This window comes from Triticum urartu, chromosome 6A (assembly GCF_056163025.1).
Source record: "Triticum urartu cultivar PI428250 chromosome 6A, HENAU_Tu73, whole genome shotgun sequence".
Classification (NCBI taxonomy): domain Eukaryota; kingdom Viridiplantae; phylum Streptophyta; class Magnoliopsida; order Poales; family Poaceae; genus Triticum; species Triticum urartu.
In genome coordinates this window covers 381363014-381377778 of record NC_141878.1, presented here as the reverse complement: position 1 = coordinate 381377778, position 14765 = coordinate 381363014, and positions in this window count along the sequence as shown.

Here is a 14765-nt window from a genome sequence, read left to right as displayed (position 1 = left end):
CATGGATTGATGCTTGTTGGTGGAGGGGGAGTATAAACTTTACTATTCTATTTGGGAACCGCCTATAATGTGTGTAGCATGGAAGATATCGCCATCTCTTGGTTGTTATGTTGACAACGAAGGTATACCGCTCAAAATATTTTTCACCTCTATTTGAAAACCAAGCCCTGGCACCTCTACAAATCCCTGCTTCCCTCTGCGAAGGGCCTATCTATTTACTTTTATGTTGAGTCATCATCCTCTTATTAAAAAGCACTAGCTGGAGAGCACAACTGTCATTTGCATTCATTACTATTAGTTTACATTGAGTATGACTTGACTGGATCTCTTTTACCATGAATTACAATGTCTAGTCAGTCCTTGATCTTTAAAGGTGCTCTGGATTTATGTTTTGCAGTCTCAGAAAGGGCTAGCGAGATACCATCTTGTTATATCATATTATGATTGTTTTGAGAAAGTGTTGTCATCCTTGATTTACTATTATTGCTCGCTAGTTGATTAAGCCATTGATATGAGTAAACATGAGACCTAAGCATTATTGTGAATATGGTTAGTTCATAATCTTTGCTGAAAACTTGAATGCTGGCTTTACATATTTACAACAACAAGAGCAAACAGAGTTCGTAAAAGTTTTCTTTATCACTTTCAGTTTGTCAACTGAATTGCTTGAGGACAAGCAAAGGTTTAAGCTTGGGGGAGTTGATACGTCTCCATCGTATCTAATTTTCCAAACACTTTTGCCCTTGTTTTGGACTCTAACTTGCATGATCTGAATGGAACTAACCCAGACTAACGTTGTTTTCAGCAGAATTGCCATGGTGTTATTTATGTGCAGAAACAAAAGTTCTCGGAATGACCTGAAACTTCACAGAACATCTTTTTGTAAATAATAAAAAAATCCTTGCAAAAAATGAAGACCAGGGGGCCCACACCCTAGCCACGAGGGTGGGGGTGTGCCTACCCCCCTGGGCGCGCCCCCTACCTCATGGGCTCCCTGGAGCTCCTGCGACCTCAACTCCAACTATATATATATGCTTTCGTGGAGAAAAAAATAAGGGAGAAGGATTCATCGCATTTTATGATACGGAGCCGCTGCCAAGCCCTAAAACCTCTCGGGAGGGCTGATCTAGAGTCCGTTCGGGGCTCCGGAGAGGGGAATCCGTCGCCATCGTCATCATCAACCTTCCTCCATCACCAATTTCATGATGCTCACCGCCGTGCATGAGTAATTCCATTGTAGGCTTGCTGGACGGTGATGGGTTGGATGAGATTTATCATGTAATCGAGTTAGTTTTGTTAGGGTTTGATCCCTAGTATCCACTATGTTCTGAGATTGATGTTGCTATGACTTTGCTATGCTTAATGCTTGTCACTAGGGCCCGAGTGCCATGATTTCAGATCTGAACCTATTATGTTTTCATCAATATATGAGAGTTCTTGATCCTATCTTGCAAGTCTATAGTCACCTACTATGTGTTATGATCCGTCAACCCCGAAGTGACAATAATCGGGACCACTCCCGGTGATGACTGTAGTTTGAGGAGTTCATGTATTCACTATGTGTCAATCCTTTGGTCCGGTACTCTATTAAAAGGAGGCCTTAATATCCCTTAGTTTCCATTAGGACCCCGCTGCCACGGGAGGGTAGGACAAAAGATGTCATGCAAGCTCTTTTCCATAAGCACGTATGACTATATTCGGAATACATGCCTACATTACATTGATGAATTGGAGCTAGTTCTTTGTCACCCTATGTTATGAATGTTACATGATGAACTTCATCCGGCATAATTCTCTTTCACCGATACATTGCCTACGAGCTTCCCATATATTGTTCTTTGCTTATTTACTTTTCCGTTGCTATTGTTACAACCACTACAAAATACCAAAAACATTATTTTTGCTATCATTACCTTTTGCTACCGTTACCACTACTATCATATTACTTTGCTACTAAACACTTTGCTGCAGATATTAAGTTTCCAGGTGTGGTTGAATTGACAACTCAGCTGCTAATACTTGAGAATATTCTTTTGCTCCCCTTGTGTCGAATCAATAAATTTGGGTTGAATACTCTACCCTCGAAAACTATTGCGATCCCCAATACTTGTGGGTTATCAAGACTATTTTCTGGCGCCGTTGTCGGGGAGCATAGATCTATTCTTTGAGTCACTTGGGATTTATATCTTCTTATCATTATGAAGAACTTGAGAGATCCAAAAACCAAGATTTATCCCTCAACTACGAGGGGAGGTAAGGAACTGCCATCTAGCTCTGCACTTGATTCACCTTCTGTTTTGAATAAGCTTGCGACACCTAAACCTGCTTCTGCTATTCGTTCTGATATGTCGCATGTTATTGATGATGCCACTTCTGCTATGCATGATACTTATGATGAAACTACTTCTATGCTTGATACTACTGTGCCACTTGGTGAATTTCTTGATGAACAACTTGCTAGGGTTAGAGAGAATGAAATTATTGAAACTGATAATATTGACAAAAGTGATGATGAAGACTCTCCCCCTAATAAATATGAATCGCCTGTTGTTCCTGAGGGTTATGTTTTGGAAAAAGAAGCTGCTATAGCTATTTTAGCTTGGAAAGATAGATACGAGCTCAAGAGGTTATTAGCTAAATGGAAGCAGCAATCTCTTAATGCTAGAATGAAACCTGACCCTGCTTTTGCTACTTCACCTATCTGTGTTACTGATAAGGATTATGAATTCTCTATTGATCCTGATATAATTACTTTGGTTGAATCTGATCCTTTGCATGGCTATGAATCTGAAAATGTTGTGGCACATCTTACTAGATTAAATGATATATCCACCCTGTTCACTAATGATGAGAAATCTCGCTACCTCTATATCCTTATAATATTTTCGTTCTCATTAAAGGGTGATGCTAAGATATGGTTTAATTCTTTGGATCCTGGTTGTGTGCGTAGTCCCCAGGATATGATTTATTACTTCTCTGCTAAATATTTCCCTGCTCATAAGAAACAACCTGCTTTGAGGGATATATATATATATAATTTTGTGCAAATTGAAGATGAGAGTCTCCCACAAGCTTGGGGGAGGCTCCTCAAGTTACTTAATGCTTTGCCTGACCACACTCGCGGTCTCACTCCGAGATCATGGGAGCAAGGATACAAATGACAATTGGATCAAGAGGAAATTTCTCAAAGCCATGATGCCTTACCATAAGGCCATGTCCTCCGTAATCCGTCAAAGGCTGGACTTCCACACCCTATCCTCAAGTGAAGTGTTGGATGAGTTTGTGGCAATGAGTATCTTGGACAAGACCGCTGACAATGCGGTGTTGTGTTCTCAAAGAGCAAAGAATCCCAACTTTGCTTCGAAAGCCAAGGCTATTGTGGAAGAAGAGGAGGAAGAGGAAGAAGAGGAAAGCAACCCCGATGATACAAAATATGTTTATCATGAGCACATGGCTCTCGCTTCAAGACAATTTTGGAGCAAGAAGAACCCAAGGCCCAACTTCAACAAGAGCAACTCAAGTGGCGCCAAGGGTAAGCAACATGTGAGGACGTGCTACAATTGTGGCAATGTGCGCCACTTTGTTGCGGAGTGCCCCTATGAGAAGAGGGAAGACAATGGTGGCAAGCTCATCCGGAAGGACAAGGCCAAGTATTTGTCCAACAAGAACCACTTCACCAAGAAGGCTCCTTCCAAGGGATTGGTGGCACAAGAAGAGTACAATGAGGACGATGATGATGAAGGCGGTGAGATGGTTGCCATAGCCTCCGTGGCCATTGCGACAACCCCACAGGCGTCCTTTTTCGACTCACCCAATGAGAACATCACCGCCAAGTGCCTCATGGCTAAAGCCACCAACAAGGTAACCCCCAACATCAAAACTACCATCATTACTCATCCTTGTTTGACAGATTGCACTCATGAAAGTGGGGGTCCAACGTGGAGGAAAATGAGTTTGAGTCTTTTATGAGTAAGCTTAAGGGTAAATCCAAGAAGCACTTCGTTGCTCTCTTGGAACAACTTGGTGAAGCCAATGACATGATCGAGGCTCACGAAGACACCATCTCTAAGATGCAGGGACATAGTCGTGACTATGCCGTTGAGATATCGGATCTCTCTAATGCTCTTGAGGAAGAGCGTGGTCATCGCTTGACTCTTGAGGAGTCACACAACGATGACCATGATAAACTAAAGAAATATCTTGATCATGCTCTTGTTGTGTCTCGTGTGCTAAATTCCGAGAAGGCCAAACTTGATGTTGATCTTGCTAGAGTCAAGGAGGAGTTTGATATACTTGACAAGGCCCACAAGGCCTTGAAAAGAACTCATGCTAGTCTTAAAGAGTCTCATGATCAACTCCAAGTGAGGCTAACCAAGGAGAAAGCCACTTTTCCTCATATGGTTTTAATTGATAATGCAAATGCTACTAACCCTTGTTGTGAGCATGTGCATCTTGTTGAGGAGAATGCAAAGTTGACGGAGCAACTTGAGAAAGGCCTTGTGTTGTGAATACAAGGTGAAAAGAACCTCAACGATATTTTGAGCAATCAAAAGGAAGTTGTGGCCAAGGAAGGGATTGGGTTCGCACCCAAGTTCAAGAACAAGAAGAAGAATGACAAGGCCAAACGACCTCCTCCTCTCATGTAAACTTTTGTCAAAGAGGGAGAGGGTGCCTCTAAGGAGAAGAAGAACAATGTGAAGGGTGGTGGTGTCAAGAACGGCAATGCCACCCATTCCAACAAAGCCGGTGACTTTAACCCTTCCTATGTTTTATGTCGTGCTAGTGATGGGCATGTTTATGCTAAATTTGTTGGTTCTCCTTATGAGTACATTGAATGGTTTATTTGGGTTCCTAAGACCCTTGTCACTAACATCAAAGGACCCATTATAAAATGGGTACCTGAAACCAAGCATTGATCTCTTGTAGGTGTTTGCTTCCGGTGGGGGATCATGGTTGCTCGACAGTGGAGCCACTAATCATATGACCGGAAGCAAGGATTTGGTGGTGGACATGCAAAATATTCCATCTATGCCCACAAATGTCGAGTGGGGTGATGCCTCGTCCTCTAAGGTATTGGGGCTTGGAAAGGTTGTCATTTCTCATGATCTCACAATCGATAAGGTCATGCTTGTTGAGTCCCTTGCATACAATTTACTTTTTGTTCGTCAACTTGCAATCATGGGCTTTGCCACTTTCTTTGATATTGATACCGTGGCCCTCTTGTGGAGCAAGACTCTTAAAGTAGCCTTTGTTGGGCATGTGGAGAACGGTCTCTATGTGATTAACTTTTCGGAGCGACCCGCTAAGATCGTGACAAGCCTAATGGCTAATGTTGACGTGGGATGGCTTTGGCATCACCATTTAGCCCATGTCAATATGAGATCTTTGCAAAGTATTCTCAAGGGGGACTACGTGGACTAACAGATGTTAATTTTGCCAAAGATCGTGCTTGCAGTGCTTGCATTGAAGGAATGCTACATGAGAAGGCTCACCCTCCCACGACTATCATTTACTCAAAGAGGCCTTTGGAGCTCCTTCACTTGGATCTCTTTGGGCCTCCATCCTTTGATAGTCTTGGGGGTAGAGAGTATTGCTTGGTGATTGTGGATGACTATTCAAGATACACTTGGGTGTATTTATTCAAGAGGAAGAGTGAGACCCAGCAAACCGTCATTGACTTTGCAAATGAACCTCAACGTCAACACAATGCAAAGATCATGACAATAAGAAGTAACAACGGCACCGAGTTCAAGAACTACACCTTGGATGAGTTTCTTAGTGATGAGGGGAACAAGCATCAATATTCTGCACCTTACACCCCTCAACAAAATGGCGTAGCGGAGAGGAAGAACCGGACGTTGATGGATGCGGCAAGGACCATGATGGCGGAGTTCAAGTCTCCATACAAATTTTGGGCCGAAACCATCAACACTGTGTGTCATGCATCCAATCGGCTCTATCTTCACAAAGGCTTGAACAAGACTCCATATGAGATACTCACCGGTAACAAGCCCAACCTAAAGTACTTCCGGGTATTCGGGTGTAAGTGTTTCATTGTCAGGAAAGGTGTTTGCTTGTCTAAAGTTGAGGTTAGAGCTTATGAGCGCATATTTGTTGGTTATGCTACAAACTCTCATGCTTACCGTGTCCTCAATAAGTCCACGGGACTTATTGAGGAGACGTGTAACGTGGAGTTTGATGAGAATAATGGCTCCCAAGTGGAGCAAAGCGGTACTTGTGATGTAGGTGATGAAATTCCTCCCCAAGCCATAAGTAGAATGGGTGTTGGTTTTATCCTACCCATTGAGGAATCCCTTGTGGCCAAAGTAGAAGGACAATGTGCCACTCAAGTGGAACCATCACCAACCCAAGACCCACACGCTTCCGAAGAACAAAGTGAAGGCCCTCAACCTCATGAACAAGACCAAGGGCAAGATCAACCTCAAGATGGCATTGTACCACCAAGTGACGCCCAAGGTCAAGTTCTCTCCTCAGAGCAAGTTCAAGATCAAGAGCAAGCTCAAGATCAAGAACAAGGTCAAGACGACGGTCAAGATGATCAAGTAACTGCTCCTCAACTCACTCCTAAGGAGGAATTGGAGCGTCGTGCCACCAAGATTGCATCCAAGCTATCTACCAAGGGTCATCTCATGACAAATGTGCTTGGAAGCATATGAAAGGGGGTAATCACTCGTAGACAATTGGCAAACTATTGTGAACATCACACGTTTGTCTCTTGTGTTGAACCCCAAAAGGTCTATGAGGCGCTCGAAGATCCAGATTGGCTTAATGCCATGCATGAATAACTCAACAACTTCGAGCACAACAAGGTGTGGACATTGGTGCCAAGGCCAACGGGGAACCGTAATGTCATTGGAACCAAGTGGATATTCAAGAACAAGCAAGATTCTCATGGAATTATTGTCCGCAACAAGGCTCGCTTGGTAGCTCAAGGCTACTCTCAAGTCGAGGGTATCGACTATGGTGAAACCTTTGCTCCCATTGCTCGCCTTGAATCTATTCGTTTGTTGATTGCTTATGCTTCTCATCATAACTTCAAGTTGCAACAAATGGATGTGAAGAGTGCTTTTCTTAACGGTCCTATAAATGAGTTGGTGTATGTCAAACAACCCCCCGGGTTCGAGGATCCCTATTTCCCCGATCATGTGTACCAATCTATGGCCTTAAACAAGCCCCACGTGCGTGGTATGACCACCTTACCGAGTTGTTGCAAGATCGTGGGTTTGAAATTGGGAAAATTGACCCCACTCTTTTTACTAAGAAGGTCAAAGGGGAGTTGTTTGTGTGCCAACTATATGTTGATGACATTATCTTTGGTTCTCCTAACAAAGCTTTCAATGAGGAATTTGCCGCTCTCATGACCTCGAAGTTCAAGATGTCCATGATGGGAGAGTTGAAGTTCTTCCTCAAGTTCGAAATCAAGCAACGAAGAGAAGGAACCTTCATAAACCAAGCCAAATACACTCAAGACATTCTCAGGAGATTCAAGCTAAGTGATGTCAAGCCGGCTTCCACTCCAATACCCAATCCCAATGGTAAAGCAGTGGATCAAAAGGTATATCGCTCCATGATTGGATCCTTGCTTTACCTTTGTGCATCTAGACCGGATATCATGTTGAGTGTGGGATTTTGTGCACGGTTTCAAGCCGCACCTAAGGAAGGCCAATTTGTGGCGGTCAAGCGAATCTTTCGATATTTGGCTCATACCCTGAACTTTAGCTTATGGTACCCAAGAGGAGCGAGCTTCAACCTTGTAGGCTATTCGGACTCCGGTTGGGCGGGAGACAAAGTGGATAGGAAGTCAAATTCCGGAGGGTGCCAATTCCTTGGTTGCTCTTTGGTTAATTGGTCTTCTAAGAAGCAAAGTTGTGTGTGTCTCTCTCGTCCACTGAAGCGGAGTATGTGGCCGTCGGCAGCTGTTGTGCACAACTTCTATGGATGAGGCAAACTTTAAAGGATTACGGTGTCATTTTTGACAAAGTGCTTATTTGGTGTGACAATGAAAGTGCCATAAAGATTTGTCTCAACCCAGTGCAACACTTCAAGACGAAGCATATTGAGATTCGGTATCACTTCATCCGGGATCATATTAGGCGAGGGGAGATCGAGCTCAACTATGTCAACACTCATGATAACCTTGGAGACATATTCATGAAGCCTTTGGATGAAGCAAGATTTCGCGAGTTAAGGCGTGAGCTAAATATCATTGATTCGAGCAATGTGGCTTGAACCTTTGCTCACCCCACCATACTTATCATGACGTCTTGTTCTAGGTGTAAGCATGGACATAGGGGGAGTATTGTTCTCTTAATGAACTCTTCCTCCCCCCATTATGCATAAATTGATCAACTCTTTCACATTAGCCATTTTTATGGTACTTATGCTTCAAAGACGAGTTTTAGTCATGGGCCCAAGGATAATTCTTCGCGGCGCCGTACCTGTTGACTCAAACATAGGTGGCTTCGGCCACTGCCCTTGTGCAAATAGTGTTTTCGTTGTTGTATGTTTTCTTTTACCTTGCTCTTTTGGTTTTCTTAGATGTTTGAATTATCTAAAGAGTGGCTTTTTTGTTTGCTTCTTGCACTCTTGAGAGACTTCATCATCATAATTCAGTGTCGTGCTTCCATCCTAAGCCTTCTCCTCCCAAGCCATCGTTTCCAAATGTACACAAGTTTGATCTCTTTGTGCATGGGCTAATGCAACTTGGCGGTACAAGCGGTGGTCAGAGCAGTTCTCCCAGTCTTCCACTACGTTGTGTAGTCCCAACGGTACTTTCGGTCTTGCACGAGCGGTTCTACCACTCCTGCCTGCACCTGTGCCACTGGCCGGTACTACCGGTATTTGGAAGCGGTACTACCGCTGCTTTTGGAGCGGAAGTACCGCTCTCAAACATCAGGTAGCTACAGGACCGGTACTACCGCTCCTCGAAGCGGTACTACTGGCTGACATCTGGGGCTTATATAAGGGGCGCGGGCTGAAGGGGTTTTCTTTTTTTCCCTTCGCGCTCATCCCTCCTCTAATCCCTAGCTGCCGGTTGCTTCGCCCATCGCCCCGGAGCGCCCTCAGGCCCTCCGGATCGGTCGGCCCTTCATCGGATCCGCTCCGTTGAGGTCGCCTCCTCTTCGATCTACTCCCATGGATACCGGTGGCTCTAGCTCTTGTGCTGCTCGTAAGCCTCAGAATACCAAGAAGAGGGCCCGTAGGGGTAAACCGTCGTATGACAATGAGGATACTCACGAGGTGGTGATCCCTACCAAGGCCACTCGTCGGGAGAAGTCTACTGCTGCCAAGCAACGTGTTGTGCTACCAATGCACAAATGGAAGATGCCGGAGTGGCAAAAGTTTCGTTTTCAGGATCCCTACACTACAGCACCGAATCCTCATTGGAACAACCCTCAGTTTTGGAATGAGTTACAGATGAGGATTGTGTCAGAGATTTTCGAGCATCACAAGAACAAGTTCACCCGGATGTGGTCCATTGACATCGATCATTTGAGGAACAACCTTGACTACTTTGGAGAAGCTCTGGAGATCTGTGAGGAGTTTGATTTGATCAAGCTCATGACCGTGAATTGTGATTTTGATGTGCAGCTCATCCATCAGTTCTATGCTACAGTCCACTTCGGCTCTGATGATGAGCGCCACCTCTCCTTTATGTGCCGTGTTGAGTTCTTTCATGTCCCATGGAGAGCCTTCTGCAATGCTCTTGGCTATGAGGATACCAGGGTGGAGGGCCAAGGAGGCCTCCGTCCTCACGACCGAGCTCACCCCATGGATAAGGTGAAACTTGCCCCTCTGTACATTCCTGGACATGGTATTGTGGGTAAGTCCAGTGATCTTCTTCCCATCTATGACATTTTGCATCATGTCTTCCGCTGTGTGCTGCTTCCCAAGGTTGGGAATCAAGATGATATCCATGGTTATCTGGTGGATTTACTTGTGGCTATGAAGACCAAGAGGGGATCCGGTGCCACGTTTGATGTCTCCAAGTGGATGTGGGAGGAGATGTACAATGTGGTGTGGTACCGCAAGATACCGATCTATGCTCCTTTTGTGATGCACTTTCTGAACACCGTTTGGGCAGTCCGTAGGCCAGGAGAGCCTCTCACCACTCTTGCCAACCTCACGGAGCATGAGGTTAAGGTGCTGAGGAAGAAGAAGCATAAGACTCCTCGTTTTTCTTCGGGCAATCAGGAGGATGTGTTTGCTACCTCGAATGACGAGGACTTTGAGCTGGATCCTGGGGCCCAGCCCACGTGGGTTGAGAAGCTGACTTCCAAGATCAAGAAGACCTTTTGCTTGCAGACTCATATTCAGAAGAAGCTCTACAAGTCCCATGTTGCTGAGAAGATGGCGCGTCGCAGGCAGATTCAGCTGATGAGGCACCTCAACATGCCAGATGTGAAGAGTGGCTCCGAGAAGACCATCACTCCTGAGGATACATGGTGCCTGGAGAACTGTCAGTGGTCTGATGAAGCGCCTGCTACCTCTTCTGTCCGTGGTCCTGTGGCAGCTCCTGCGGGGTCTGAGGAGTCTGAGGAGGCTGACGATGATGTTGATGATGATGCTTCTGACAGCTCTGCGGCAGCTGGCGAGGAGATCTTCTGAGCCCCGGAGCGCTAGCTTCGCTCTTTTCCTTTTTCGTGTCTTGATGCCAAAGGGGGAGAGAGCTTCATTAGGTCACGGTAGTTGCATGGGGGGTTTATCTTGTGAGTTCATTTGCAGTTGCTCTTTCTAGTGTCTTGTGAACGTATCTTGTGTTGTGTCTTTGGGCATGGTGTAAGACATGCGTTCCCTATCTACTTATTGTGTCTTTGGGCATGGTGTAAGACATGTGTTCCCTATCTACTTATCTATGCACTTGTCTCTCAGTAGAGTTTTTGTGTTGTTGGTTCCCTTTTTCCTTAAACTCTACTGCTTTATGTATGGTATTATGTTGTTCTGTCACTGGTTGGTCTATAAAATCTAGGGGGAGTATTGATCCTAGTGTGACAACTTTGCATTCCAAAAGCAAACACTAAATAGTGCTCACACTCAAGGGGAGCCCCCGTCTATATTTTCTAGAACTCCCGTGCTTTTTGTGTGGTTGTCATCATCCACCAAAAGGGGGAGACTGTAAGGGCATTTCCTCCCTTAGAGTTTTGGTGATGATGACAACACACGTGTGGACAAATTGTGCGCCATAGTTTTCTCAGATACACATTGAATGGTGCAAGGCGTTTAGGCCTTCCCTCTATGCAGAAAAGATCGAAGACGGAGTGTCCGACGTTTTTTTCCTTTGGTCGTAGGATATCTGTACTATTAAGAGGGAATCCACATCGGAAGGTATTGGGTGAATCTCGTGACGTACACATTCTCTGCACCCAGCAAATACCCTCCATTCGAGGAGAGAGAGGTTTCCCTTTGTCCTCTGTCCTGTGCAGTTCTGACCATGGTGGTAGTACCACTCCATTGAGCGGTTGTAGCGCTAGCTAGTAGTTCCGGTCTTACCACCGCTCTAAGTATCACTCAGGGGTGACTCCCTTCTGTACTGGGTACGGTGGTAGACCGGTGGTGGAACAGAAGTTCCTGTTTGTCTTGACAAACCGGTACTACCAGTGTTCAGGGCGGTAGTACCGCCTCGGACTCCACCATCCAAGGACTGCTGGCCCAGCGGTAGCTCTAGCCTAACCACCGCTCTATCTACCGGCCTGAGGTGTAAACCTTCTGGATGAGATGCGGTAGTCGAGCGGTGGTGGAGCGGTAGTTCCGGTTTATTCCGATAAACCGGTACTACCGGGTGCGCCACCGGAAGTACCACTCTGGTGCCCTAGCAGGGGTTTTCCGCATTCACCGGTTGTACCGGTGTCTATTGTGGAAGTACCGCTCCTATGTATTTCTGCACATAACGGTTGGATCTGAGGGGACCCTATTTAAGGAGGTGCTTCTCCCACCTCCCACCTACCTTTTTCCTCTCTCTCTCTCCCCTCCATTACTGCCATTAAAGCCCTCTTGCCCGATCTCTCTCTCTAGCCACTCAAACTTGTTGATTTGCTAGGGATTGAAGGAGGACACCTAGATCTACACTTCCACCAAAGGATATTTGATTCCCCCATAATTTCTTGTGTGAATTTTGTTACTCTTGGGTTCTTGGGCGCCCTAGATGGAAGGGATCACTTCGGAGCCACATTCCATTGTGGTGAAGCTCCGGGGTTTGGTCGGGAGCCTCCAATTAAGTTGTGGAGAGAGCCCCAACCTTGTTTGTAATGGTCCGGTTGCCACCTTCAAGGGCACCAATAGTGGAATCACTACATCTCGCATTGTGTGAGGGCATGAGGAGAATACGGTGGCCCTAGTGGTTTCTTGGGGAGCATTGTGCCTCCACACCACTCCAATGGAGACGTACTTCCTCTCAGAGGGAAGGAACTTCGGTAACACATCCTCGTCTTCACCGGCTCCACTCTTAGTTATCTCATCCCTTTACTCGTGCAAGCTTACACTACAAAAAAGACACATCCGTGACATTTTGGGCCAAACGAAAAAAAATTCTGTCATACTTATGACACTTCTATGACAATAATTGTGACAAAACCCGGTATCATCATAGATGTGGTGGGCTCCTACTTCTATGACAAAAAATCATGACAGAAAACAGGCTTTTCGTGCTGGGCACGCCGGAGACGCAGCTGCATGACATTCTTTGGGCCGTCCATGACGGAAAAACCGTGGTAGAAGTGAGGGCAAGGAAAACATCGGGGTGTTCCCAGTTATGGTGGGTGGTCGAGGCCGAGCGATGTGCGTCTCTCGTACATGCACGCGAGGTGTTGGGCTCTAACTGAACCCGAGCGAGGCATTGGGCTCTAACTGAACCCGAGCGATTGCACTCCAGGTTAGGCGTTACTGAACCCGAGCGATCGATCGATGGCTATTAACTGAAGTCGATTGATGCTGCCTCTGGATGAACAGTGAGCATTACTGGGGGGTTTGGATGAATGGTTCCCGGTGGGGGTGGATGTACAGGACCCCGCGGTGTTGCCTCTGGATGAATAGGACCCCGATCGATCGATCCGGTTGGGGATGGATGAACAGGACCCCATGGAGGGCAGGATGAACAGGACCACCCCGTGGAGGGCTGGATGAACAGTAGCCCGTGGAGGGGTGGTTGAACAGGAGCCCCTGGAGAGGGCTGGTTGAACAGCAACCGGTGGAGTAGCACGCGGTGGAGGCTGGATGAACAGGAGCCCGTGGATGAACAGTCACAGGTGGAGGCGGGAGGAGTTCGACGGAGGATGAACAGTAGCCCGTTGAGTCTGGAGGGGGTCAACGGTGGAGATGAACAGTATCTCGTGGAGTCCCGTTTTGTGGTACACCACACCCCTCCCGATGAACAGGACCCCCGTTTTGACCGTAGCGCTCCAACACAAGTCTGTTTCCTCCGTTTTGCGGTACACCACACCCCTCCTGATCAACAAGACCCCCGTTTCGGCCGTAGGAGGTCCGTTTCCTCCGTTTTGCGGTACGCCAAACCCCTCCCAATGAACAAGATCTCGTTTCGACCGTGGCCGGTCGAACACAAGGCCGTTTCCTCCGTTCTGCGGTATGCCAGGCCTCGTTTCCATCGGTTGTTCCGTCCAAGCCCTCCCGATGAACATGACAATGCATTCCATTCCGACCCAGCCGGTTGGCTCCCCATGAACACGACGACGATGTTGTTTCTCCGTTCCGACCCAACCATGTACAAGAGCCCTGGCCGTACGTATGCGCGATTAGGCATTCGAGACCCTGCCTGTATGTACGTACGTGGTCGTATTTTCTTTCTTGCACACTGGCCGCTGTACGTACGTGTACATGCTACGTGCGCCCCTCTACTACAACACGTGTGCACCTCTACATCGACCAGTATGTACGTACACGTTCGCGACCAGAATGACAACGCTACGTATGCTTCGACCAGGTGGGTCCCGACTGTCAGGCACTTCCTTGCGTGCGAAGATGTAGCTGGTGGGTCCCAGCAGTCAGGGGAGCGAATCATTTGTTTTTGTCCGGACGCACTTCCTTGTGTGTGAAGATGTAGCTGGTGGGCCCCAGCAGTCAGGGGGAAACGTTTTTTCGTGAAATACGGTGGCCCGTCCGGTGGGTCCCCGCTGTTAGGTGGAGGTATAATTATTTTGCACGTAATAAGGAGGCACTTCCTTGTTGCGGTCGTGGACCCAGCTGTCAGCCTCTCCACGTACAGTCCACGTTCGATGGAAGCCGTTCCTTGACCACGTTGACCACGCTGCGGCGAGAGCACCAGGGCGGTGTATGACGGCGAGGCCTAGGAAGGGGACGACGCGGAGCCGGGGAAGACGCGGCAGTGGAAGCCCGCACGGAGAGGAGTACGAGGGTTCACTGGTTCGGCTGCGGTGTGAGGCTGTAGTTGCCGCAGAATAACAGGGGGTGTGGATGAGTAGAGGGATGGCCTGGCCAGCTGTGGGAGTAGTAGGGGGCGGTGAGGCCTCCGCGGCATCGCAGCCGGCCACGGTAGGCAGGAGCACGAGGTACGACCGGCACTGGTTTGGGCGGCTGGAGCAAGAAGACCAGAGGTTGAAAAAGCACTACGGTCGTTGGATGGACATCGTATGGTCAGTGGAGCTAGAATCGTGCATATTGACTAAGTTGACAAAGCCCTCCATCCCCGACAACTTAGTAGGCCCACAAGTCAGCCTCCCACTATACTGGGTCCCAGCTAGTAGGGGGAGTATTCATTTTTTTGTGTGTAATAA